Raw genomic sequence first — 24444 nt, 5'->3', positions numbered from 1 at the left:
CATACTCATAATACAAGTCAGAGCTTTTGCTAAAAAAGAAAGAAAGAAAGTTGTGTTTTCAAAATTGGAGTTCAAGTTATTTTTACTTCCAATAGTGTTAACATACTACACAGGTCATGAACAAGATTTTTTTAAGTTTTCATTGTAAGTGGGCTAAACCAGTTAATTAAAAGTAGTCTAACATAAATGTAAATTTATGTAATTTGATTATTTTAATAAACCATGTAACTCGCATGGATTTGATGCTGGCGTGACCACAGTGCACACGTCTGCTGTTGCTCACAGTGGTCCAAGGGACCGCTCAGGGAGTTTGTTTTTTTGCTCAGATAAATGGCAAATTAGAGGGAACATTGCCGTACAGATACATTATGTTTTGTCAGTGATGTAGTAAGACATGAAAATGTTTATGAGAGGAGGCTGTACTAAGTCCTGCTGTTAAATAAAAGCCTCTGATGACCTACAAACATTTCTCAGTGTTATTCTAATTAAGGCCCATTGTAATATGTAAAATGCTGTGTCCTCAGAAAGCCCTGCTGCACTCACAGCTGCTCCACCATACAGCAGGCTGAATGCTGCCTGATGCTCAGCTCTATGAAACGTTTATCGATCGCTGTGGATGCTAATTTGCATCAAAGCAATAATAATTTTTTAAACTGTGTTTCTGCCTTTGTTTATTTTGACCCCAGAAAGAGTTTGTTTGAAGTTGGTTCAGAAACACTTTTTAAAGACTGTCCACAGACACAGAATAAGAAACATTACACTCTAATATTGACAGTGATCACAGATCCCACTATGACCCCTGACCCGTAAGGATCATGTTAGGTCAGGCTTGGTCTCTCTCGCCCGATCACGTCATCAGGAACGACCAAACGGATCACGTTTGTCAAGTGACGAAGGTGGGGGTGTGAGTGGGGGGCAGGCTTCCCTCGGCTGAGGCCTGAGGAGGAGGGACCAGAGCGCAGCGGGTGGATGTTCTGAGTTCAGCTCCGGCTGCGCGCACTTCTCCAGCTTCCCCCTCGCCTCCTCCACCTGTCTGGCCCTTTCTCCGGCTCTCCGCGTCGGACGCGCATCGCCTTCTGCGCGTCCCCGCGGGTCTGCGCTCCTCGGTGCTCGTGGCTGTGAGCTCGGAGTGGAGCAGAGTGACCGTGGCTCGTGGGGATGTGGTGACATGCTCGCGCAGGAACGGTGAGTGAAACGTCTCTCGCTGTGTTCTGCCGTGACCTCCGCGCGCGCACGGAGGAAGCGCGCAGGGATGACGTGTGTGAGGGAGTCGGAGCTCTTTGGCCGTGGAGCGATGTCACGCTCAGATTTCTGCGAGTTTCCGTGTGAAGCGCAGACGCGATCACGCAGCGGGGATTACTCACCTGTCTGCGGACACTGATCGGTAACGGACTGTGAGTGCAGCGGAACCGGATCCTGTAAGTTAGCGCGTCTGAACTGCGTGTCCCTGATTGTTGGTTCTGAGTGTGGGTCCGTTTGGATTCGCGTGATTTGGGGAGTGTTGGGTTGATCCTGAGGTGACACATTCACCTGCTTCTACCTGCAGACTCTTCATGTTGAATGAGCAGTGGGTGTGAGGCAGTTTTTAAAGGACCCCCGTGTGCAGGCAGAGTCAGGCTCTTCCTTCACTCTTGTCAAACTTGGACTTGGCTGTTTTTCCTTCTGCGCACTCTGCTGTTATCGTCGTTATTGTGTAACGTTTATGGCTCTGCAGGGGATTGGCACGACTCGATCAAAGGTGCAGGTTTGGAGTGTTAGTGTCAGCTGCTGTGGCCTCGGTGTGACCGGGTTCCTCCTCGGGTCAGCGCAGAGCCGCTGATTCCCTTCCTATTCCAGTGTTCGCCTTTTCTCCTCATGGTGATTAGACTGTGCCATTTCCAGCGAAGAGTCTTCTCCTCAACAGCTCCTCTTCTTACTTTAAGCTTTGTTGGGAGGTTTTAGTCCATCAGAGGGCAGAGTGTAGACTCGCAGCAGCAGAGACCCTACCCACCTCATCCACATGTTTGCGCTCCAGCCGCTGCTCCGTCTCGCTGAGTGTTAGGTGTTTGAGCGAGTGTGCTCAAAGCATTGAGAGTCATGCTGTGGTGGTGGAAGTATGGCAGCTGATCTTTTCTGTGATATTCTGTAAGTTGTTGTGTTGTGTTAGGATGACTCGTAGAAGATGAACTTTGGCTCAAACTATACGTATATAGTGCGCTGATGATCTTAACACAATGCCGAGTGAGTAGAGCGAGTGTTGTCGGTGTCATTTCCCCGACTTGTACAGATGCTGTAACAGCTGCTGCAGTTAGTAGGAAGGACGAGTGTATGTACATTTATTTGACACTTTTACTGTACTGTCTTACTCTTTTCTGTACTTTCATACTTTTACTCCTTTCATGTCAGAGTTCTTAATCCTGCAAAAAAAAGCTTTGAATTGTTGTCTGATTTCTAATGTCAGAGAAAAGTCGTCACATTCAGACAAACGAGAGGAGTGCAACAATCTCGGCAAAGCTGGGAATAAGACTGCAGCTACAGATACCCAGAAATATGTCAGTGCATGAAAAACAACAGCAGACATGACATCACATGGATATGCATACATTTAAAAACAGACGTTTTTCACTGGGCCCTGCACTCAATAATTGTTTTATAATTCTTTGTCTGTTTTCACTGCCTTAAGGCACAATCAACCTACACAGGTTTCTATGGTTTCATCCTCTGCATTAAGCACATTGAGCTTGCTATTATGAAATGTGCTAAATAGATAAAATTGCCAGCAGCATTATACGTTTTTCACGTCACTATCGATAAATATAATGAAGTAAATTGATTATGTAAGTAAGTTTCTGATAAATATAAAGGTTTCTTTTTACTGCTGGTTAAAAAGGTTTAAATCTTTATCTTCTGTCAGAAGTTGAACACGATAAAATGTAGAGCTGCATTTTAAGGAAAAATCAAAGACATAAAATAATTATTAATACAAAAAAGTCAAACTAAAATTGTTATTTTTGTGTGTCCAAATGTTTGAAATAGAGCCAAACAGGAAACACGTACTTATTTAAGAATCGTTCTCATGTAAATGAAGAAGAGCATGACACTGACACTCAGGTGTCCAAACAGCCCAAACATTAGCGCCTGTGCTCTTTCTCTGGCTTTGTCCCAGCCGCATGATTGGTTCAGCTCGGCGCTGTTCTCTTTGTCACCGGCTGTTTGTGCTGTCTGTCAGAACATGCATGGACGAGCTCTGTCCACTTTATATCGACTATGTTTCATGTCTCTACTGCATGATAATGAATCTGATGGGTTTTTCTCCCAGCTCTGATGTTGGTTCACAAACACTTTATGAAGGCCCTTATGGAGGATAACACACAGGCTGTTAACAAATAAACATGCACGTGTGTGGTCATCTGAACAGTCTGCACGTCTAAGTGGGAAAGTTAGTGAACGCACAACACTGTCCACGGTGGCTGCTGAAGCTCTGTGTCTGTACTGTGAGTGTGGCTAAAGTCTAAAGAAGAGCTTTAATGTGACCCGTTTACCATCTGTGTGACCAGAATGACCAAATGCAACAGTCCAGCAGGTTGGATCAATAACTGGATCTCTCCCTCACACACACACACACACACACAGCATTTGCTGAGGATCTATAGCCAGTCGTCTCTGTGACGTGGTCGCTGTCTGCCTCCACCTGTGCTGTAGCTTCACACCTGGCAGGCTGACAGCAGAGCTCTTATGAACCTAGCTGCATAATTAATTGGATTTAAATCACACTTTTGATCAATTACAACATTTGCATGTTGATGAGATGTATTTTCAGCCTCCTGGGCTCTGGATGCTGCGGTTACGTGTTTCATGTGTGAGACAGGAACAAACGCAGTAACTAAATCAGCTTCACTGTGAGGTGAGAAATCATAAAAGGCACACAGTTGTTAATAGTAATGATGATTTACGATGCCAATAAAAGTGACTGTAATTAACTGTGAAACCTAAACTGTGGCCCTGCGATAGGAGCTGGGGGGCTTCCTCCATATGTTGTATCGTGGCTGTGACATTCATTAACCCAGCTGATGTGTTATCGCTCTGGCTGTTTATTGATATTCAAACCACTCGATGTCAGACGTCTTGTCAATTTTGCACAGTGAAAAAGAAACCTGGAGGATCTGCTCTACAGCAGATCTAAGAGCGTCCCTTACTGTGTCTCGATGTACGCAGAGTAGAAGCAGCAGTCATTAACAGACTTTGATTAGTCGATTCCTTAATAAGCAACTCCTTTTTATTAGAGGTGGTGATTATTGAAAGACCCAGCAGCTGTGGGAGGGGCTACCACTTTGACTCATTAAACTCATGTGGAGTTTATCATAAGCACAGCTACCCGCTGCATCCACAGTGTCAGGCTCCAGGACATGGAGTGGGTCTGTTTTCTTTCAGTTGAGTGGTTACGCTCCCTAAATTTATGTCTCAAAGCAACACAGCACATGAGATGCCACAACGCTGCTTTAAATAATGGAAACATTGAAAATACTCCCAAAGAAAAGAGCCCGGCTAAAACAAATGAAAGATGAAGAAGATCACGAGCCCTAAACTCGACCTGGGAACCAAAGAAGAAGAAACCAGAACAGTACTGTGGGTAACTCCCTCCACCACAGCATCAACAGAAACATGACGGTGCTGATGGAGATCATGTAGCAGGAGAGAAGGACCAAGGTGCCGTGCTTTTATACACATCCATCAAGCTTCAGCAACCAATCAGCACTTAGAACAAATCAAAGGAGAGAGAGAGAGAGAGAAAGAGCACGTTAATATGGAGGACAACAAAAATCCCAGAAGACGATGAGTGGATTAACGTCCTGAGTATGATGGAGGTCAGCTGCTGGTGGCTGAACCTCCACCCAGACCTGCAGCAGTATTAACTATTAGCATCAGATTCAGTATTACAAACATCCAGTGCAGGTTAGGGTCAGTGTTGCACTCTCTGACAAATATATTCACAATGCACAATGACATACTGGTGTATGTCATTGTGCTCTAAATTTGCAGAAGTAACTAGAAGAAGTTGGACCATAAAGAGGCATTTTAAAGTCCAGTAACTGCACGATGTTTAGATTAGATTAGATTAGATGAAACTTTATTAATCCCTCGGGTGGGTTCCTCCGGGAAATTCAGTTTCCAGTAGCACGGCACCGACAGAAGTTGCATGTTACAGATACAATAAGGGGAATGAGAGTAAGGATATAAGCATAAATATGCCATATAGACTTAGACTTAGAGACTTAGAGCTCTATTGTCATTGTGCAGTTTCTTGCACATCGAAATTGGGTAGCTGAACCACAAAGGTGCTAAAGTAAGAAGAAGAGAAACCAATACACAACGAAGGCGGAAAATAAATAAATAATTAAATAAATAGAATAAAATAAAAAACAGTGTATATGTATACATATGTGAGTGGAACTATATACATGGTGTATGTGTAGGAAACATTGAAACATACTGGGACCAAAATAATTGCACATGAGCCAAAAATATTGCACAGAACATGGTAAGACTGAGATATTGCACATAGATGATCAACAGCAGTGTCAGGGTGGATGTGTTGGGGAAGTCTTTACACACTCTTAGTATTTATATGTATTTACACATATAAATACAGAATATGTCATATGGATAAATAGGATTGCACATTTGAGTGAGTATATTGCACAGTGATTATTGCACAGTTGAATATAAGAAAAAAAAATATTGCAAATATTGCACAGTGTAAAAAAACACTACAGCTCAGTTGTTCTCGCCCTCCTTTGTCCCCCCGTTTCCCCTCCCTCTCCCCTCCAGTGAGGAGTTTAATATAATAATGCAGTTCCTAGTAGATCCTAGTAGTAAGTCTCTACTAGTAATTACCGGCCTATTTCAAAATTTGCATTTATAAGCAAATTACTAGAAAAAATTGTAGAAAAATTAATTCAGGTCCTTAAGGCAGATTACAGATTGTTGACCCTTTTCAATCTGGCTTTCAAAAGCAGACCTCCACTGAGACTGCTCTCTTAAGGGTCTATAATGATCTATTAATGGCTTCTGATGCTGGGAATTGTTCTGTGATCGTTTTGCTTGATCTCAGCAATACCTTCGATACCATTTACCACAAAGTCCTACTTAACAGGCTGAAGGTTTTGGCTGGTATATATGGATCTGCTTTAGACTGTTTTTTCCTACTTATCTGAAAGGACCTTTTCTGTTAGGACTGACAGGTTCACCTCTAACATTGTCCCCCTAACCTGTGGGGTTCCACAGGGCTCAGTTTTGGGTCCATTTTTATTTTATTTTTACATGCTTCCTTTAGCTGGCATTATTCAATCTTTTAGTAACATTTCGTATGATTTATATGCTGATGATTCAACTGCATATGTCCTCAGCCTCATCAGCTGCATAGGCTGTCCACCCTAGTCCAGTGTTTAACTCTGATTGTTTTTCAAACAGTTACCTTGTTTTAAACACAAATAAGACCGAGAACATGATTGTAGCTCCTCCTGAACTACATTCAAAAATCAGTCAGGTTCTTGACTCTTTCTGTCCTTCTGCCAAGTCAAATATTCGAAATTTTGGAGTAATATTTGATTCTTCTCTGGGTCTTGACTCACATGTAAAATCTTTTCTCGTTCCTGTTTCTTTCATTTAAGGACATTTCTAAACTGCGACATATGATCTCCTTAGCTGAACTGGAAAAAATTGTTCATGCATTTGTGTCATCGCCTTTAGATTATTGTAATGCCCTGTTTACCAGCTTGGACAAATCATCTCTTTCTCACCTCCAAGCTATACAAAATGCAGCAGCCAGGCTACTGACACGTTCTAGCAAGCAAGCTCACATTACTCCTATTTTATAATTTTTTTACATTGCTAGCAATAGATTTTAGAATTTGTTTTAAATTCTTGTTTTAACACACAGAGCACTGAATGGCCAGGCCCCATATTATTTATCCAAGCTTCTTACAAAATACACTGCTGCTCGTTGTCTTCGCTCACAGACTCAGAGTTTCTTGGTTGTTCCCCGTACACAACTGAAGACGACTGAAGACAGAGCCTTTCAGTCTGTGGCACCAAGGCTGTGGAGCAGTCTACCACCACAACTATGTTTGGTTGACTCTGTGGAATCCTTTAAAGAACAGTTATAAACTTTTCTATTTAAAAAAGCCTTCTGTTGATCAATGCGTTTTACTTTTTCTTTTTCTTTTTTTTTTTACATTTTTTAAAAAATTTTTTACATTTAACCTTTTGTGTTGTTTATGTTGTCTATTCATTACTTTTTTATTATTTATTTATTTATTTATTTATTTATTTTTATCCTTCGTGTACAGCACTTTGTGACTGCTGTGATGGGTCAGCCAGGGTCTCTTACACAGACAGCGTCATCCTCACAGAGGGTCACTCCTGACCAGAGCCTGCTGCAACCAACTGCACTTTAAGAGACCGAGCAGAGCACCCGCACACTGCGCCACAGCCTGACACACTTCAGTCAAAGAAGGAAATGTCAAACCTGAAGCTCCTAAACTTGTTTCATGGGGAAACACAGGAGCACAAAGATGTGCGTGGATGCAGAGCGCGATGGGGATCGAGTGGAAGATTGATAAAATCCTGTAAAGGTTGTTGTAAAGACAGCGCTTCACTTCCGGTTTGCTACAGATTCTTTTAATGTGGTTGGCGGCAGGAGAGGTCACGCTCATTTCAAATTAAAAAAAGACAAAAACTGGAGAAAGTTATTTGGCTGTTTGTGTTTCCACAAAATATCCAAAAATGGTGTAAACAAAAAAGCTTTCCCATGTTGTTAGTCCCATTGTGTGCAGTGTGTAGGGTATTATTGCCATGACCTGTTAAACTGTTGTGCGTTCAGAGGGTAACAAAAGGACATTTAGAAACAAAAACTGGCAGAAGGAGGAGGATAATAAAGAGGCATAATGAAGCAAGCAGGGTTAAAGAGAGAGTCACACAGAGACAGAGAGGCGGCGAGGGAGACAATTGGGGTAGCTAGAGTTCACGAAAAATACAAAAGGGGACACGTATGTGAAAGAAAAAGAGCATGAAGGGCAGGAGAGGTGATGCCGGGGGCAGGAGCAGGGGCAGGGAGGTGCACTGTGGGAGAGAAAGGGTATTTATTTTAGGTTAACCTCAGACACTCCGCTCGACAACCTCACTCACACTGCGAGACGCTTCATGACAACCAGCTTGTCATGCTGCTGTGCGTGTGTACTGTATATGGTTCTTATTTATTACATTGTTGTTATGATTGTATTATTCTCGTGTGGCTCGTTTTCTGGGTGTCGTGCCTGACTCACACGAACACGTTTCTTCTGATAAACGCACCGGGAGCAGCGAGGGATCGAACCGCCAACCTTCTGATTCCCGAGCCTCAGTATAATGAATCCAGCTGCTGGATGAATAAAAGGACTTGTGAATGTGGGTTAGTTGGACGTTGCTCTTCGGTGTGTTCTCCTCTAGTATTCAGGAGGCTAACCTCACTGAATCAGTCTCTCTGTTCATGTTACAGCTCTGCAGAGACATAAATCTTAAAGTTCAAGCTCAGGGATGGTGTCAGAGAATAAAAGCGAACGACTTTGAGGAGGAGGCCTTTGGCTCGCGTTGCTGATCAGTGAAAGAAATAAAGTGTGACAGAGAGGATCCCTGCAGGATGCAATGGGCGACTTTGAGTGTCCTTGGTGTTGGCGTGCTGCACAGCTGCATGAGTTCAGGTACTCGAAGTCTTTATGTGGACTGAGCTGTTTTATTCTGATCTGTGCTCTGTTTTATTGATCTTTTTGTTCAGTTATCACACGTGGAGGTGAACTCAGTGAGCTGGTACACTCTAAGTCAGTCCAGATAAGAAAGTCAGCAAAATTCCCCAAATGTGAGAAAGTAAATGTCGTCTCTCATTATTTATGCATCAGGCTGCTCCAGTCTGCATTCACCTTCAATAAGACTCAGGCCATTTGTTCCAGCTGAAGCACACAGGAAGACTCCGGGGTCTGTTTGCTTTCCTGCATCGCTGTTTCACGTTAGAGTCGTTGCTGCTGACGCGTGTCTGTGCTGGATCTGCACACGTTAAGTGCTTTTTTTGGGAGAGCCTGAGGTGGATGCTTTTTGAGTAGCATGATATAATTCTGCTTCTGTTTGGATTTACACTGTCCTTGCCGTCTTTGAATGTGGAGAAAAGAAAGTCGTAGATCTTGTTGTCATTTTTAGGGGGTGGGCGGAGACTCTGAGGGACTTGTTCCAATCCACTTTAATGATGCCGCAGGAGCTTCAGAGCTGTCATTCCTTTGTTTGGTTCAAAAGCCTTTAAGTCCTTTTTACATAATTGAACAGGTGTGTATGTGATTTTAAAAAGCAGCTGTTGTTGCAGATTTAACATCTTTAATTTTGACTCTTTTTCTCTTTTCTGATTTGATTCTTTAGTCTTTGTTTTTGCTTGTGTTTCAATGCTGCTGTCTTTGACTCAGATATTCTGATACTGTTGTTCAGCAGTGGTAAAGGTTTACTTGAGGGCGTGCTGCTCCGGTCATTGATGAACTAGGACTGTGAGTGCACCGAGGGTCATTTAGGATGCTCACTGGTTCCTGAGCGCTGATTGTGATTTCACAGGTGCACAGACCCTGCCGCTCATTCTCATTTAAAGTTGCATGTACTGATTTAATGTGCACACATCATTATTAGCCTGTCCTGTTCCTGTAAAGCGTCTTTAGCTGTGAGTCAGAAACGACTGCCTGAGACACCATCATGTTTCCTAAAGCGAGGTTTGAGAGCAGCTTCCTCCTGTCACGTACGCGGTGATGTGATCCACACTCCATTTCTGTTCTCTCAGGACAGCGAGCTGAGATTCACCCCAAAAACCAAGCAGAGCAGAGCAAAATGGATCTCAAGTGGGGGTGGAGGCTGCGTAGTGTAGGAGTCTGGAGCCAGGAGCCAGGAGTCAAGCGCTGAGCTTCACGCTATTTATTTGTCACAAACATCCGAGCCTTTTGTGAGAGATGATGTGAGTGATGAGATGGTTGTACTGTAGCCCGTTTAAATGTGTGCGAGGAGCCGCTGTTTAAACTCCTCCCTGACAACTGTTTATAACCGCCGGGTCTTACTGGCAGAAAGAGGGCAGCATCCGGGGGGCAAGAGCAGCTATTTCAGCATCTTCCTCTTCTCGTGGACAGCATAGAGGAAAACGTAGAGATGCTGCAACTAAATTTCAGAGTTGGTGCACGTAAAGATGGAAATGAAATGTAGATCTGTTTTGCTGTGAGTTATGTGGCTGTGCAAAACCCCAAAAGCTTAAACCTGGACAGGTAGCCTGATGAAATCACAACCTGATGAGCACAAACATTAATCTTGAGGCTGTCACACAGCCACATGCAGAGTTTCTGTGTTAAAAGCTGAGTTTGGTCTATTGTGCAGCGCCGTGCTCTCCGGGGCTTTCTCATTTCACATTTGGCTTTGAGAGTGAGGAAGAAGCTGCTGCTGTCTAATAAATAGTTTGGAAGGGAACATGAGAAAAGAGAAGCCTGGAGTGGGGCGTGTTTACACGATGGCATGACTGTGTGTGTGTGTGTGTGCTGGTCACAGAGGCTGGAATCGGGTCTCAGTCACAGAAACATAAACGGTCCAATCACAGCGTGCGGCTCAGCTCACACATACGAGTGACGCTACCGGAAACATCATGGTGTACAGCAGTGATCAGCGAGGACAGTGTTTACCGTCACATTCTAAGGGCAGCATACAAACAGGATGAAGCAACGACACAACAAAGTCAAACTTAATGATAATCTGCATTTACAGATATCATATTGGTTTTTAATAATCCTGCCTTTTTGTCAGGTGGCGTTACACACAGTGACCTGAAATTGTCACATGGTCACATGATACTGTTTCCAATAGAAGCAATGGGATTAAGATCAAGAGTCTATAATCATATGCTGGTGCTGGTTTTCCACGGGAGTTCTTCCTCCCGACAGTCGCCAAATGCTGGAGTCATCTTTAATAAATAATAATAATCTTTAATAATTCCAGTTTTACCTTTTATGACATCACAGGTGACCTTTTTCATGAACTGACCCACTAAATCAAAGCAAACAGAATCAAATGGCAGGGCTGCTCAGATCAACGATTCAGATTTTACCTGCACAATGTTTCATGCATGTTGGCGATGTTCGAAGAGCTTCACACATTATTCACAAGCTGATAAGACTTAAGGAGAAATCCTGAAAAAACATCAATATGTGACCGTTCAAACACAAAATATCAGTGAATTAAATAAGTACGGTAAGAGCCAATAAAGAATAAACATATACCGCCGTTACGTATTTAAAATACAAAATATGAGTAACTGTATTCCGTTACAGTTACAGTTTAAAACGGTTTTATTTAGAATACAGTTACTTTGTTGAAATAAATGGATTACACGGCAGTATTTTCCTGTTTCATATTGTGGCGGGTCAGGACTGTTTGGGTTTTGTTTTGACAGCTATGTTCTGTTGTTCCAGGAGGCAGCGTTACAGTTGCCATGGTTGAGACCAGTTTGTTGTTGTTGTTGTGCTAAGCTAATCCGGTCGTTAAGTGATGACGTGACAAATCCTACTAAAGTAGTCTGCGTTTAATATGGCTTTTGTGTTGTTAACATGTTTAATGTTTTGTATTTTCTTCTATTTAATCTCAAAAAGCTCCTAAAACAGTCAGTGATCACTGTTGACCTCCCTCGGCTTTTATTACCGCTAATCATTTATTTAAGCTCAGTTTTTAAAACCTTAGGATGTAACTACAGCCCAGCCCATGCAGCAGTATATGAATGACTAACCTCGTATTATGGATGGATTATCTCAGTTGTTCTCCTGGCTGAAGTTTGGTCCTTTTACAGCATCCTGCCATGCGATTACATTTGTTCCTGACCACCGAGAACACACTCACGTTAACTTTTATCGAGTGGGAAAAAAGTTAGCTTGTTTATATTATGCTAACATAGCTGTGTCGCTAGCGGTCACGTAGCGCATCATTATATACCAGCTAGCCAAACTTCAGTAACCCTACAAACATCACTGCTGTTTAGTTTTCTGTCTTCATTTATGTTGGAAGTGATAGCAGAGCTGTATGTTTGAATTTGTTTCCAAAACCCCGCAGTCAGGACATGCTATATTGTATTTAGATAGAAGCTAGCGAGCTAACTTCCTGCTAACTTCTAACTCCGTTAAATGTCATAAATTCCGTTTTCATGGATGCCTGGATGTTAAACTCAATTGTTACACCTGGTAGAGCAGAACTAGGGTTGCCAACTCCCTGAAAAATAAATAAGGGACACCTCGTGGCCAGGGCCGGGTGACCCAGTTGTCTTCACCCTTCCCAGTGAATTTTCTGTTGAATTTTCTAGCTCTTTTTTGTGTGTAAAATTATTTTTTTAACCATTTGACTTGAAGTTGATTTAAGTAGATGCATATTCTATTCTTTGTGATATGAACACATGTGAAACAAATGATCATTTAGCCATTTATTTTTAGCTCAAAATGACAACATTAACACAATAAAACAGGCCTCTTTCTTAAACAGAAGCCTGTCATGCTTAACTTTTGAGAATATAAGTAAATCTTTCTTTAAAAGAACTCTGTCCTGCTTAACTTAAAATAATAGAAAACAATAGAAAGAAAAATATTCCTGTAACAGTGCACATTTAGTGCATTTAGTACAATTGGCTTCAGTTGAGGTATTATTTCAGACGCTCATCAGCTGCTCCTGTTTGTAAACCCGCTTGTTCCCATGATTACGCATCATAACTCATCACCATTATTCATCTATGTATTACTTTTATGTATTAGTCATCAATTTGTTGTAATCATCTATCCTTGCAGTTGTTTATTACACAAAATAAGTTATATTATCACACTTCTGGCCACATAGCGCTGATATTCACTGCACATACCCATATTAACTTTTTCCAGCCAGGTGTTTTCCTTTTCCCATTCTTCCCTTTCTCTGATGGGAACAAACATTGCTGCTCTAATGCTGGGCTTACACTGTGCGGTTTTAGGCCCATTTTGAGCCGATTTTTGAGTGATCGGACCGATTTTGGCCTTCATCGTGCGTCGTAGTATACGTGGGTTAACGAGAAGTGATTAACACCTCACGACCAGCTCCCGATCATCAATCGCTCGTGACGTGTCACCACAGCCGCTCACACTGCTCACGCGCAAACACGTAAATGTCGGTGAAAAAGACGGAGCAGCACAGCAGTGCAGCGTGTGATCTGGACACAAGCGATGGATGCACAACTTGTAGAACTTTGGAAAGCTCATCCGAGCCTTTTCCATGTGGCATCACAAAATTATCACGACCACAACAACCGTGAAAATAGTTGGATTTACACTGCTGCTCAATCACAGCTGCCTGATCAATGTTTTTCATTAGCAATTTAGCAAAGTTGATGGTGGTGGTGTGTCTGTGTGAGTGAAAGACAGAGAGAGCGAGCGACAGATTTTCTGTTATAACCTTCATTTTATGGAGGCACAGTGTGAGCACTCAGGTCGCATCAGAGCATCGGGCGGTATAGTGTGAGAGTACATCGTGACCTACGAACTTCTAACCCCTGTGAGTCAATCGTGCAGTTTGAGCAGGAGCTGAATAACGTGACTGAAAAAATCGCACAGTGTCTGCCCAGCATTAGGTGTACTGACATCCGAGACTTGCACCGCAGTGTCGGCGTTTGTTTCCCTGTTGGCCATGCTTGTTGTTGTGGTCATCTGTTGTCTTCCGGTATTTTCTCCGCAAGCGACCTTTCCTCGACCAATGAGATGAGCGGTAATCTGAATTGTCATACTCGAATTGTCATAAGTGTGCTGTCAGCTCATTGGTCACAAAGCAGGAGAGGGGCTGGGAATTATGTTTTCAAACAAAGTGTTAATTCCATTAAAAGTTATAGACTACTTTTGATTCTCACTGTATTACGGGACAAAGTGCGTCCCTTATTAGCTCAATACGGGACGTGTACTTTTGTTTCGAAATACGGGACGATTCCGTATTTTAAGGGACGGTTGGCAACCCTAAGCAGAACGCTGATCATTTTATTAAAGATGAAAGACTTTAGACAGTTTTTCAACTCTCAGTAATGCCATAGTGATCGTTTGATATATGGACCTGCAGCGGAGTTTAGGCCCAGACACGGCTAGTGACGTCAGACTTAACAACCGGATAGGCAGAATGCTACAGGCATAGCCCTAAAGAATGTAGCCTCATGGGCAGTGTAGTCCGTGCTGCAGAGAGAATGGACTGCCATACCTGTTATGTGTCTGTGAGCGCGAGGAGGGAGAAAAAGGAGAGTGGGAAAGTACGAGTTGTCATCGAGCAGAAACGGGAGCTGGAAGCATCTAAATATAACAATAACTACTGCAGCCAAGAAGAGTGCCTGACGAGCCCAGTTGTAAGTAAGCTATTAAGACTCGACTGAACACCGTGTTCGTGTTTTCCTCTGAAACAATGGTCGTGTCCAAATTCATGGGCTGCATCCTCCTGAGGCCGCATTTGTAGACCGATTACGTCACAGTGACGCGCCGAAGGCTGTCCAAATTCGTAGACTCCTCCGAATGCAGCCGACAAATGCGTCCTCCTTTTCTCCGAATTTGAAGGATGGGTCGGGTGTGTCCTTCGTGGCCTACCATATCCCAGAATTCATAGCGCGGCCCAGCCAAACTCCAGTTTCCAGCAATGGCGGCCGCTACTAAGTTTTAAAATTACTCATACTAATCTTTCTGGGTCACAAAATAAACTTTTAACATATTTTCAGGCGAGAAAGTAGCTGTGTAAACATCAAATATCGGCTTGGTTTATCAAGATATCGCATATTTGCAAAAGTGCTTCAACGTTTTCGGAGACGTCTGCTACCCACCAGCTCGATAGCTAGCCGGGAGCTCGAGGGTTACTGATGCGGCCGAGAACGGCACAACTCCCGGCACATCATTTTCAGATCACCGCGGACTTTCACTGCTCGGGTTAAACGTAATATATAAGTCACTTAGACAACCTAAAAATTTTATTGTTGGGCTTTTTTCAGTGTTTTGTAGACCGCGAAGGCCGGGTCCTCAGGAGGATGCAGCCCGTGAATTTGGACACGACCAAAAAGTTCCGTTGGAGCAGCCTTTCAACATCTCTCTCTGTCTCAAACTTGACCCAGACAACAAAGTAAAGCTATTTTTCGGCTACGAGCCCAACACGGAGCCCGACGTATTAGCCAGAGGTCCCTTTACTACGGTTCGGAGCCGCAGACCTTCAGTAATAGTAATAAATCACACAGCAGTAGTACATTCATGTAGTTGTAAAAAGCATGATATTAAGTAATCCAAAGTATTCAGAATACGTTACTCTCATTAAGTAACGTAACAGAATACATTACAAAATACATTTTGGGGCATGTAATCTGTAATCTGTAGTGGAATACATTTTAAAAGTAACCTTCCCAAAACTGAGAATAAATGAATGAAATTCACTAAAAACCAATTACATCATAAAATAGAATAAAATGTGAGTGAGTGAGTGAGTGAGTGAGTAGATAAAATGATGCAGGGTCGGGTTCAAATCATGAAGCAACGATTAAAATATCTGTTATGTTAAAGAAGGTAATAAAGTAAGAAACTGGGCTGGAGAGGAAAGGTGGTCTCTGAGCTGTGTCTCTGTGGAAGCAGCGAGGCCCCGGCCATGTCTGAAGCTGTAAAGTTGAAATTGTTCAGCTGATCTTTGATTTGTTCCCCTAAACAAAAACATCTGGATTCATGCATGGCTGAAACATCTGGCCTGTCGCGTTCAGGTGTGTTGGAATGGAAGAGAGGACCAAATGCAGGACTCGCAGGCTAGTTGAGAGCAAGCACGGTGTTTATTATAAGGACAGGATGAACTGAACTGAGTGACTGAGCTGGACTGGAAAGCACACACGAGGAATCGACGATGATGAGACAAAGAAGTTCGGGAAACTCAGGGCTGAAATACACTGGATAATGGTGATGAATGGAAACACGTGAGAACACAGCTGAACTAAAGACACAGGAAGTAGAACTGAAAATAGTGCACAGAGAAAAAAGGCCAACACAGTAAAACACGGGGGCAACGGTGAGAGTCTGTGTGTGCTGAGACAGCGAGGCCCGTCTGCTGTTCCCCTGACCCGAATGTGGCATCCATCCAGGATTTGAATTTCATGGACACATCTGTTTGTGACGGTGTTTTAAACTGGAGGATCTAACTGTTAACAGTCTCTCTGTGAACACTTTTTAAAAGCAGCCGCTGAAAATAGACCACGGGCTGTGTGTTATTTAAATACAGACGTGTGTGGCATTGACAGAGACATCAGAATCTCAGCTCAAAGCCCACAAAACCATTTCCATGAGCAGCAAACAGCTGAAACATGAAACAATTAAAGAACCAGTAAACACATCCTGCACAAAGACGTAAACACAAGGTGCAGATTCCCCCGCTCTCTGCAAACATCTCACAGGCTCGTGAGATGTTCCCTCACATTTTAAATTTCCCTGAACCAAAATTAGGCATCACGTTTGAAACATTAGCACGAATTCTGTATCACCTTTGTTGTCTTGCTTCTAAAAACTCCACCGTGATAAAACCACACTTCCTGCACAGTGTGCTTCACGAGCAGTTTCCCATCACTTCTTTACGCAGCAGTCTGCCATGTGTACAATGTGGTCGTCTGCTTTTTGATCTGAGAAAACTCAGCGAAGGAAACCTAGTTTCTGCTATTCAGTACTTTCAGCTTTCACATATGGAGACAAATTGTTGTATACTGCGGTGCAGTGAGGTCATAAATGATGGGTGTGGTCAACGGCAGCACTTGGGGAGGCTGTGGAGTTTAAATGATGCTCAGCAGCAGCAGGCTGAACACGGATACAGGCAGGATGGATCCATGCTTTAAACTCGTCAGACCAGGAGACGTTTCCCCAGCTTATGTTGTCCAGGTTTGAGAGTCTGTGTGAGCCATAGCCTCAGTTTCCTGTTCTTACTGACAGCATTGACACCGGTGTGGTCAGCCAGTCATTTCCTTCCACAGAGATGCTGCTGGCTGGATATTTCCTCTGAGCTCAGAGATGGTTGGAGATCAGCGTGTGAAACACTCAGACCAACAACCATGCCATATTCTTTCTTCATCTTTCTGATGCTCAGTCTGAACTTCAGCAGCTCGTCTTGACCGCTGAGCTGCTGCCACGTGAATATCTTATCATATTATTCTTATAATTGACATTACAGGTTCTGTAATCTGAAAATAAAACCCAATAAAATTGACATTATTTTTTATTATCTGATCAGCTCTAGAATAAGAGCTGATTTTCAGGAATAGAGGGAATAATTGCATATTTGTTTTTGCATTGAAGTGGATTGATCCCAGACTTCATGAAACAGACTTCATGAAATTGTTTGCTGGGTTGTGTGCTCTGATTATTCTGTAGCATATGTTTGCCCACCTGCTGGGCCATGAAGAACCTGATTGCTTTCTGGTTTTGTCTTGCTATTAATCCCACAGATGATATTCTGTAAGGTCGGTGCAACAGTCTGGAGGGAAAACTTCTTTAAAGCTCCAGCTGCAGTCACTTTTCTCCACCTAACGCCTCTTTGCTATGTCCTGGTTTGGAGCAAGCCGACCTCCACGGCGGGCACAGGTTCAATCTGACTCCACCTGCCTTATTCCTCATCGAACCCTCCAGCTCTGAGCAGAAACTCTTTCTGAGTGTGCCAAAGGCTGGAGAGGCGAGGGAGATGTGTGCTTGACCCACGTGCTCAGAGTCATCGAAGGCCTCGTTCTGTTGTTTTTCTTATGTGTGGAAATAAAAAATCCATCACAATGGAAAACAAGAGGAGCATTTACCCTCTTTGGGTCACTGAAGATGTTTGAGTAACAGATGAGATTGCTTTGGACTTTCTGATTGTAAGTGGGAGCAGCTGGGGCCCGTGTATTTGTCAGAGTCTGCACTGATCTGCTGGCACTTTGTCACAGATGAGCTCGTTGGTGTTGGTCTCTTTCAGCTCAAGTGGAGATTCAGTCACACCACAGGTGATGGAAATGGAAAGGGCAAGGCGAGTGGAGAGCTGAGCTAGTTTGGATACATTTGGGGAAAAAGGAAATCCAGCGAAGGCAAATAGGAAAAAAGAAAGAGAACTTTGATGGAGAGACAATGGATCCATAACAGATGGATCGATTAGTTGCACTTTGCCTGGAAGACACATCCATGCGTCCACATGTTCACTGCCTGGACTTCTATTCCGTGGGAGCGAAACCTGCCTCTTCCAGACTGTTAGAGGAGAGATGTGGCTAGGGGATAGCCTGTCCCTGAGCTCCACAGGAGCCAGGAAAGGAGACGGAGCTGGTGAAATGCCAACATCAGTCTGTGAACAAGCATCTGCAAACTGCGCGACTGTTTACTTTAGGTTGGGAGCTTGGTGCGAACTCATTGGTTTATCCTGGCAGTGCCGCGTGAGCAGTCAATAACAGGCGGCTGAGGTGGCACCAATAAGACCCGAGGACCTGACTCCACGGAAAAACACACACAACGGCGTGCCGTTAGCGTAATGCACTCAGCCTGAACTCTCGTACAGAGACTGAAGCAGACACGATAACCTGGAATCAGTGTTGTTGTTGTTGTGAACAGGTTAGCATGACAGCACTCTGATGATGCGCTCATCCCTCTGTGTCAGCTTTTTTTTTTAATTGCTCGTGGACTGAGCTTCAATCTCACTTCCCTTTTTGACAGCAGTCATTTAACTCAATTTCCTTTAAATTTGTGGTATATAAAAAAAGAGCAGCTGAGCAGCAGGTAAAATACAAGCTTTGTGGGATGTGAGCAGCTGCTGGGCTCAGAGCATTGTTCCGTGCAGCTGCAAACGAGTTTCCAAACATCCAATCTGTTTCCTGTTGCCATTTCTTCATTGCATGAAGAGCTTTAATTGATCTGTTGATTTAGGAACTGAGGCAAGTTAGTGGTAACCTGGACTTAACATGAGACCCGACTGCAGCCAAAACTGAAACTAATCCGTACTTGGCACACCTCGGCATAGACCGACGTCCCACTCAGGTTGGATGTTCAGCTAAATGGTTGGATGGATGTCCACATTAAGAATACTGCACCCATGCAGAGTGGACATAGCAGCATCCATTACATGGTGGATTCCTCGCAGCATTCCCATCTGTATGCATTGGAGCGGCACTATTAAGAGATGATTTAGGAGAACATGGTTCCCACCGCATGCTGCTCCCCAGGAGATCAAACTGTCATCTGCTAATATATTAGCATGAATATGAATGTTGTGATCTCACAGTGGGATATGTGTGACCTGGCAGATGTTTTAGGTCATAAAAAATAAAAAATACTCAATTCTTTCCAAATAAAAATCATTACTGGTGAGAAACTGAAGGGAGGGAACTTCCTGTTATTTACATCCCGTGAAGCTATGTCCTCTATTAAAATTAGTTTATGGTTCCCTCAGTGACCACGGGGTAGTATGTGGATTTATTGGTGTTTATTTATGGATTTTTTAGGAGCAAATAATTTCAAAGCAGACGAGGCAATAAAAAGACTTTGTCTGGAAAAGCAAAGAGTGCTGACTAAACTGAGAGATCTTCCATAAGTAAAGTGTTTTTCGGTGATGATGCAGCAGAAAATGTGACCTAAATCATTTCCTGATTGGAAAGCTCTGCTGATGATTAAATAAAATCTGTGAATCCTCGGAGCACAAACGGTCAGGAAGCCTTTTTTTCTAATTGAAGAGAAATTCATCTCACAAGTTCAATCAAGTGCACCTGACGCACACTTCCACGGTGGCTCAGGCGTCTGCGGGGATAATCCAAGCGCTCCTCAAGTGCCTCTTCAGTCTGAAACAATTTTCTAATGAATGTGCAAAGAGATCAGCGTGGTTAGGTCCTGGGGTGACGGCGGTGCTCTAACCTGAGAGCAGAGCCATGCTGAACATGTGAATGTAGGGATTGATTAGAGGACTCCCAGCAGTATTATTTTTTAAATCCAATTCATTTTGTCAGATAATCTTGAGCTTGTGATATCAGAGCTGCTCTCTGTTTCATGTTTAAAGTTCATTTGAATGTTGCACTTTATAATATTCAGAATAATAAAGTTTATTTGTATAGAACCAGAATCACAAGGAGAATAGATGTGCGTCACATTAACATAGACAGACACGTAAACGTGATCTATGAATGGATTCACTTCCACGTCTGTGATTTAAGTGTGGAAGTGTAGTACTATCACTAGTAGTTCCTCCAGACCTTTAGTTAAACAGGCTGAGACAGAGGGCAGCTGTTTCCCCTCAGAAAACACAGAGACATGTATAAACTGAGGTTTAAATTGTAGTTTGGGACTCACTCAGTGAGGCGTCGCTCTGCCATCATGAAGTCTAATCGTGCCTGAATTATCTGGCAGTTATGCTTCTCGAGAAGCTCGTTAATGAACGATCAAGATGAGATGCACAGAGATGATCAGATATGATGATTAAAATCAGGGATGGTTTCTTCCTGCAGTGAATTTGAAAGTTTCCATCTAATGGTCAAAGTGTTTTTGTTATCAGAAGCACGCAGTGGAGGAGGCTGGCTTCAATATGTTTGATTTTATTATCCTCCTGCAGGCAGATATTAAACTGTGTCACCATGCCTTCAGTAAGAAGCAGGCAGGAAGTGTGTGTGTCTGTATGTCTCACTGTCAGAGTGTGGATGCATGAGATCTCTTATGTGTGAAGTTGTGCAGTCTTGCTGTTGCGCTGCTGTTTCCTCGATCATGCACGTTCATGCACAGAGCTTTGAATTCTGAGCAGTAAAGTCTGCGTTCAGAGCTTGAAGCGTGTTCACATACTGTTGACCTTTGTGTATCGCGCTGATTTATTTAGTCTTTGACTCGCTGCTTTGGTTTAGACTCTGAAAATAATTCGGCTGTCATCGGGAGAGACGGTTTGGTTAAATTTACACACCACGGCGGTGAATGAGCCACGGCAGCTGCTTTGACAACAGCAGGCAGATTTTTATTTCTGTAAAAACCTGTGAACGTGAGGAAATACAGTTTTTCCTTGTTCGTTACTCTCAAGTGCAGATAATCTTTGTACTTCTGTCTCTATCTGGTAATAGGGCTGGGCGATATGGCCTAAAATTCATATCGCAATATAATTTGAAGCATGTGCGGTAACGATATATATCACGATATATTCTTTTCTTCTGTATAACATATTTGCCACACTATAAGGCACACTTAAAATCCTTTATTTTTCTCAAAAATCGAGAGTGTGCCTTGTGTATGAATTCTGGTTGTGCTTCGAACAGATTTTGGCGTGCAGAAATCTGTTAAAAAATGTTTTAGTACAACTTTGGTAAGCCGCACTGCTTGATGGATCGTCAGAGCATTACGGCTGCCGTTGTGAGGAGCTTCGTGGAGTAATCTAAGTCCAAAACTCCGTCCACTTCAGGTCCCAAAGTCAAACGAACACGGTCTAAATTCTTTCATCTTTAATAAAATCATCAGCGTTGCTGCTTTATCGGGTGTAACAATTAAGTTTAACATCCAGCCATCCATGAAAACAGAATTTATTAAATTTAACGGAGTTAGAAGTTAACAGGAAGTTAGCTCGCTAGTTTACACCTAAACATTTCATACCATGTCCTGACTGAGAGATTTTTGTAACTAACTAAAACGTACAGCTCTGCTATCACTTCCAACATAAATGAAGACAGAAAACTAAACACACAGCTGTGTTAGCATAACATTAGCACAGTGAAGCTGGAGGATGAACGCCAACTTTTTTTCCACTCGATAAAAGTTAACGTGAGGGATTCTGGTGGTCAGGGACAAATCCAATCACATCGCTGGATGCTATACACGGGCCAAACTTCAGTCAGGAGAACAACTGAGATTATTCATCCACAATACGAGGTTAGTTATTAATATACTGCAACAACATGGGAACAGAGCAGCTGCGAGAGAATTCAACATTAATGAATCAATGTTACGGAAGTGGAGGAAGCGCAGTTTTTGGCTTTCCCCATATTTCAAAAGTGCTTCATCTCTTTGCTATGACTGTCGCCCGCCATAATTTGCAGATGATAATGGTTGTAGCCGCTGCGATGCTTTCGACCAAAACAGGCGGAGCTTGATGACATCATCAACATGAGCTATCGCGATAGAGCGATATAGTCAAAATCTCTATCATTGGCCAAATTTATATCGTTTCTATCGTATATCGTTTATATTGCCCACCCCTATCTGGTAACACCAATTATTGTCCTTCAGGTTTCTGCCTCCATAGTGCTGCAACTGGTTACTGCGATGAGTTTGCACTGTGGGAAAGTGCTTTTGTCATAATTTCTTCAAACTGTAGGTAATCGATAAATGGAGCTCCAGTTCAGTAACAAAGAGGCAAATCCCAACATTTCATCCAAACTAAAGTTATGGACGTGTTGAACATAAGAGTCTCTGACATTTACCTGAGCAGGTTGGACTCTTAGTTATGCAAACTTTGCTCTGCTCTGGAGGCATAAAAAATCTCACTGGTGCAGTTACGTCTCAGTGGGTGGAACAAAAGAAATGAATCTGAAGTTTGGAAAGGTCAGAATCACCCTGTTTATCGAAGGCTCTGAAGCTGATCCCAGTATTTGTCCTCTGTGGTGGGAGCTCAGAGCTGGTCGCTATCCTCGCTCTGCGTTTCTGCTTGTGCGTCTGATGACCCGTTGAGCGATGCCTCGTTACTGCCACGCTGAAACGAGTCAGCCTGTGGGCTGATGAGTTGATGTAATGACTTCTATTTTCAGCTGAGACCCCACTGAGGCAGCTCTGTTTTGAAGGCCGGTTCTTCCTACACACATTTGAATTTGTTCCGTTTGTGGCACAAAAAGCCATTGTGCTGTTTCAAATGGGGACGGTTAAATTTATTCATACTCTGCACTGTGTGTCGACACAAACTGCGGCGCCTAAATGATGGCTTCCTGTGACCTGCAGTATAACTGCAAACATCAAAGCCCCGCTTTATGATGTTAACAGTAGTTGTGTTTATTTATGATCTGGGTTTATTGATCTCTGTCTTTAAATTAGTAATAAATCAGAGGTTCATACACACAAACAGGCTATTTCAGCCACGCTGCAGCTCTATGGTGCTTTTTACTTATTTATCGTTAGGATTAATAATCGTAGGGACCCCTGTGCTGCCGTTTAAAGCACGTCTTGGTTTTATGGGTCATTCACTGTTTAGCGTGTGCTTGCAGCTCTAACAAATCTAAAAATAATTCCTGCAAACCATAAAATCACATCACACATGAACTTCGGACAGTTTGAGGAGCAGGTAGGGGTGCTGCTGCTGTTTCACATGTTGCTCGCAAAAGGAGTATTCTCTGTTGTGTATGTGAAGGGTTAGGGTTAGATGTGTTACCTGTGCTTGACACACATGGAGTAATTGGACATGATGCAGACTGTAGGCAGCTGGGAGGGTAAAGTCCATCTGATGTCTGATGGCACTGAGCTGAAGATTTCTAGTAATAGTGTTCTAGTAATAAACCATTTGGTGACTTCATAGCACAGTGGAGTCCCAGCAATGGTAGGACTCCCTGGAGGCTAGACCCTGGTGGTCGAGGTGGAGATAAAGCAGGTGGAAACTTGGATGAAGCTGTCTGAGTGACCAGTGATGGCAGAGCACAGAGAGTTTTTGTCCTGTGAAAAATAAAATCCACCCTTACTGCTTCCATCAGGAGGACACCCGGGTGCTGCTAATCAGGTGAACATGATTAACTCAGGAGTGTGAGCACTTCTATACAAGCAGAGTTTTAGCAGTGTGCAGGTCTGCAGCATTCAGCTGTGATTCACGTCAGGCTTGGACTGTTCAGGCAGCAGGTTAAAGTTATAGATAAAGGATAGATGGATGGATGGACTGACCAACAGATGGACAGATGAATGGACGGACGATAGATGGAAGGATAGATGATTGGATGGATGGATAATGATGATAATATGGATGGATGGATGGACAGATTAAAGGATCAATGGACGGATGGGTGGATCAATGGATGGCTGATTGATGGATATTTTTGAATTTTTAAATGTTAAATTTATTTTAAAAATGTTGTGTTTGTGGCTGAGGACCTGTCTGCTCATTTTCACCACAGTTCTTACAGTTTTTGAAACATGAATTACAGATGATTAAAGTATGCCTGAAGAACTCTGGAGAAAAAAATAGCAATCTAATGTAATGGTTTTCATGAAGTGGTTCTTCATCATTTTAAGAGCTGATTATGACTTCTGTAAGGACTCTCTCATTTATCTTTCCTGGCTGTGAGACCAGGGCTTGGCCTCAGTTGATGATCAACTTGTCACAATAAAATTACCAGTTGTGACTTTGCAGCTCAGTAAGAAAACGTCCCGTTCCTTTTTCATTTTTTCCAAATGAAAACTTTCCTGGTAAAAGCCCTTTGTATGAAGTCTT

The 24444-nt window shown here is 43.0% G+C and overlaps 1 protein-coding gene across 3 annotated transcripts in view; it reads left to right on the top strand.

Annotated features, from left to right (window-relative positions):
- The first annotated feature begins 977 nt into the window (after positions 1-977).
- Positions 978-24444, top strand: part of htr4 (5-hydroxytryptamine receptor 4) — a 152460-nt gene continuing 128993 nt past the window's right edge. For 2 of the 3 annotated variants that reach the window (XR_005697448.1, XM_040043187.1), the window contains exon 1: positions 1207-1418. The gene's annotated coding sequence lies outside the window, so the exon portion shown is untranslated. Of the gene's footprint in view, positions 1186-1206; positions 1419-24444 lie in introns of those variants that run through there. The other variant, XM_040043188.1, reaches the window with a different exon arrangement.

Source organism: Simochromis diagramma, unplaced genomic scaffold (genome assembly GCF_900408965.1).
Source record: "Simochromis diagramma unplaced genomic scaffold, fSimDia1.1 OVJJ01000433.1, whole genome shotgun sequence".
Taxonomy (NCBI): Eukaryota; Metazoa; Chordata; class Actinopteri; order Cichliformes; family Cichlidae; genus Simochromis; species Simochromis diagramma.
The sequence above is the reverse complement of the archived record's forward strand: the minus strand, read 5'-3'. Positions and strand labels throughout refer to the sequence as shown.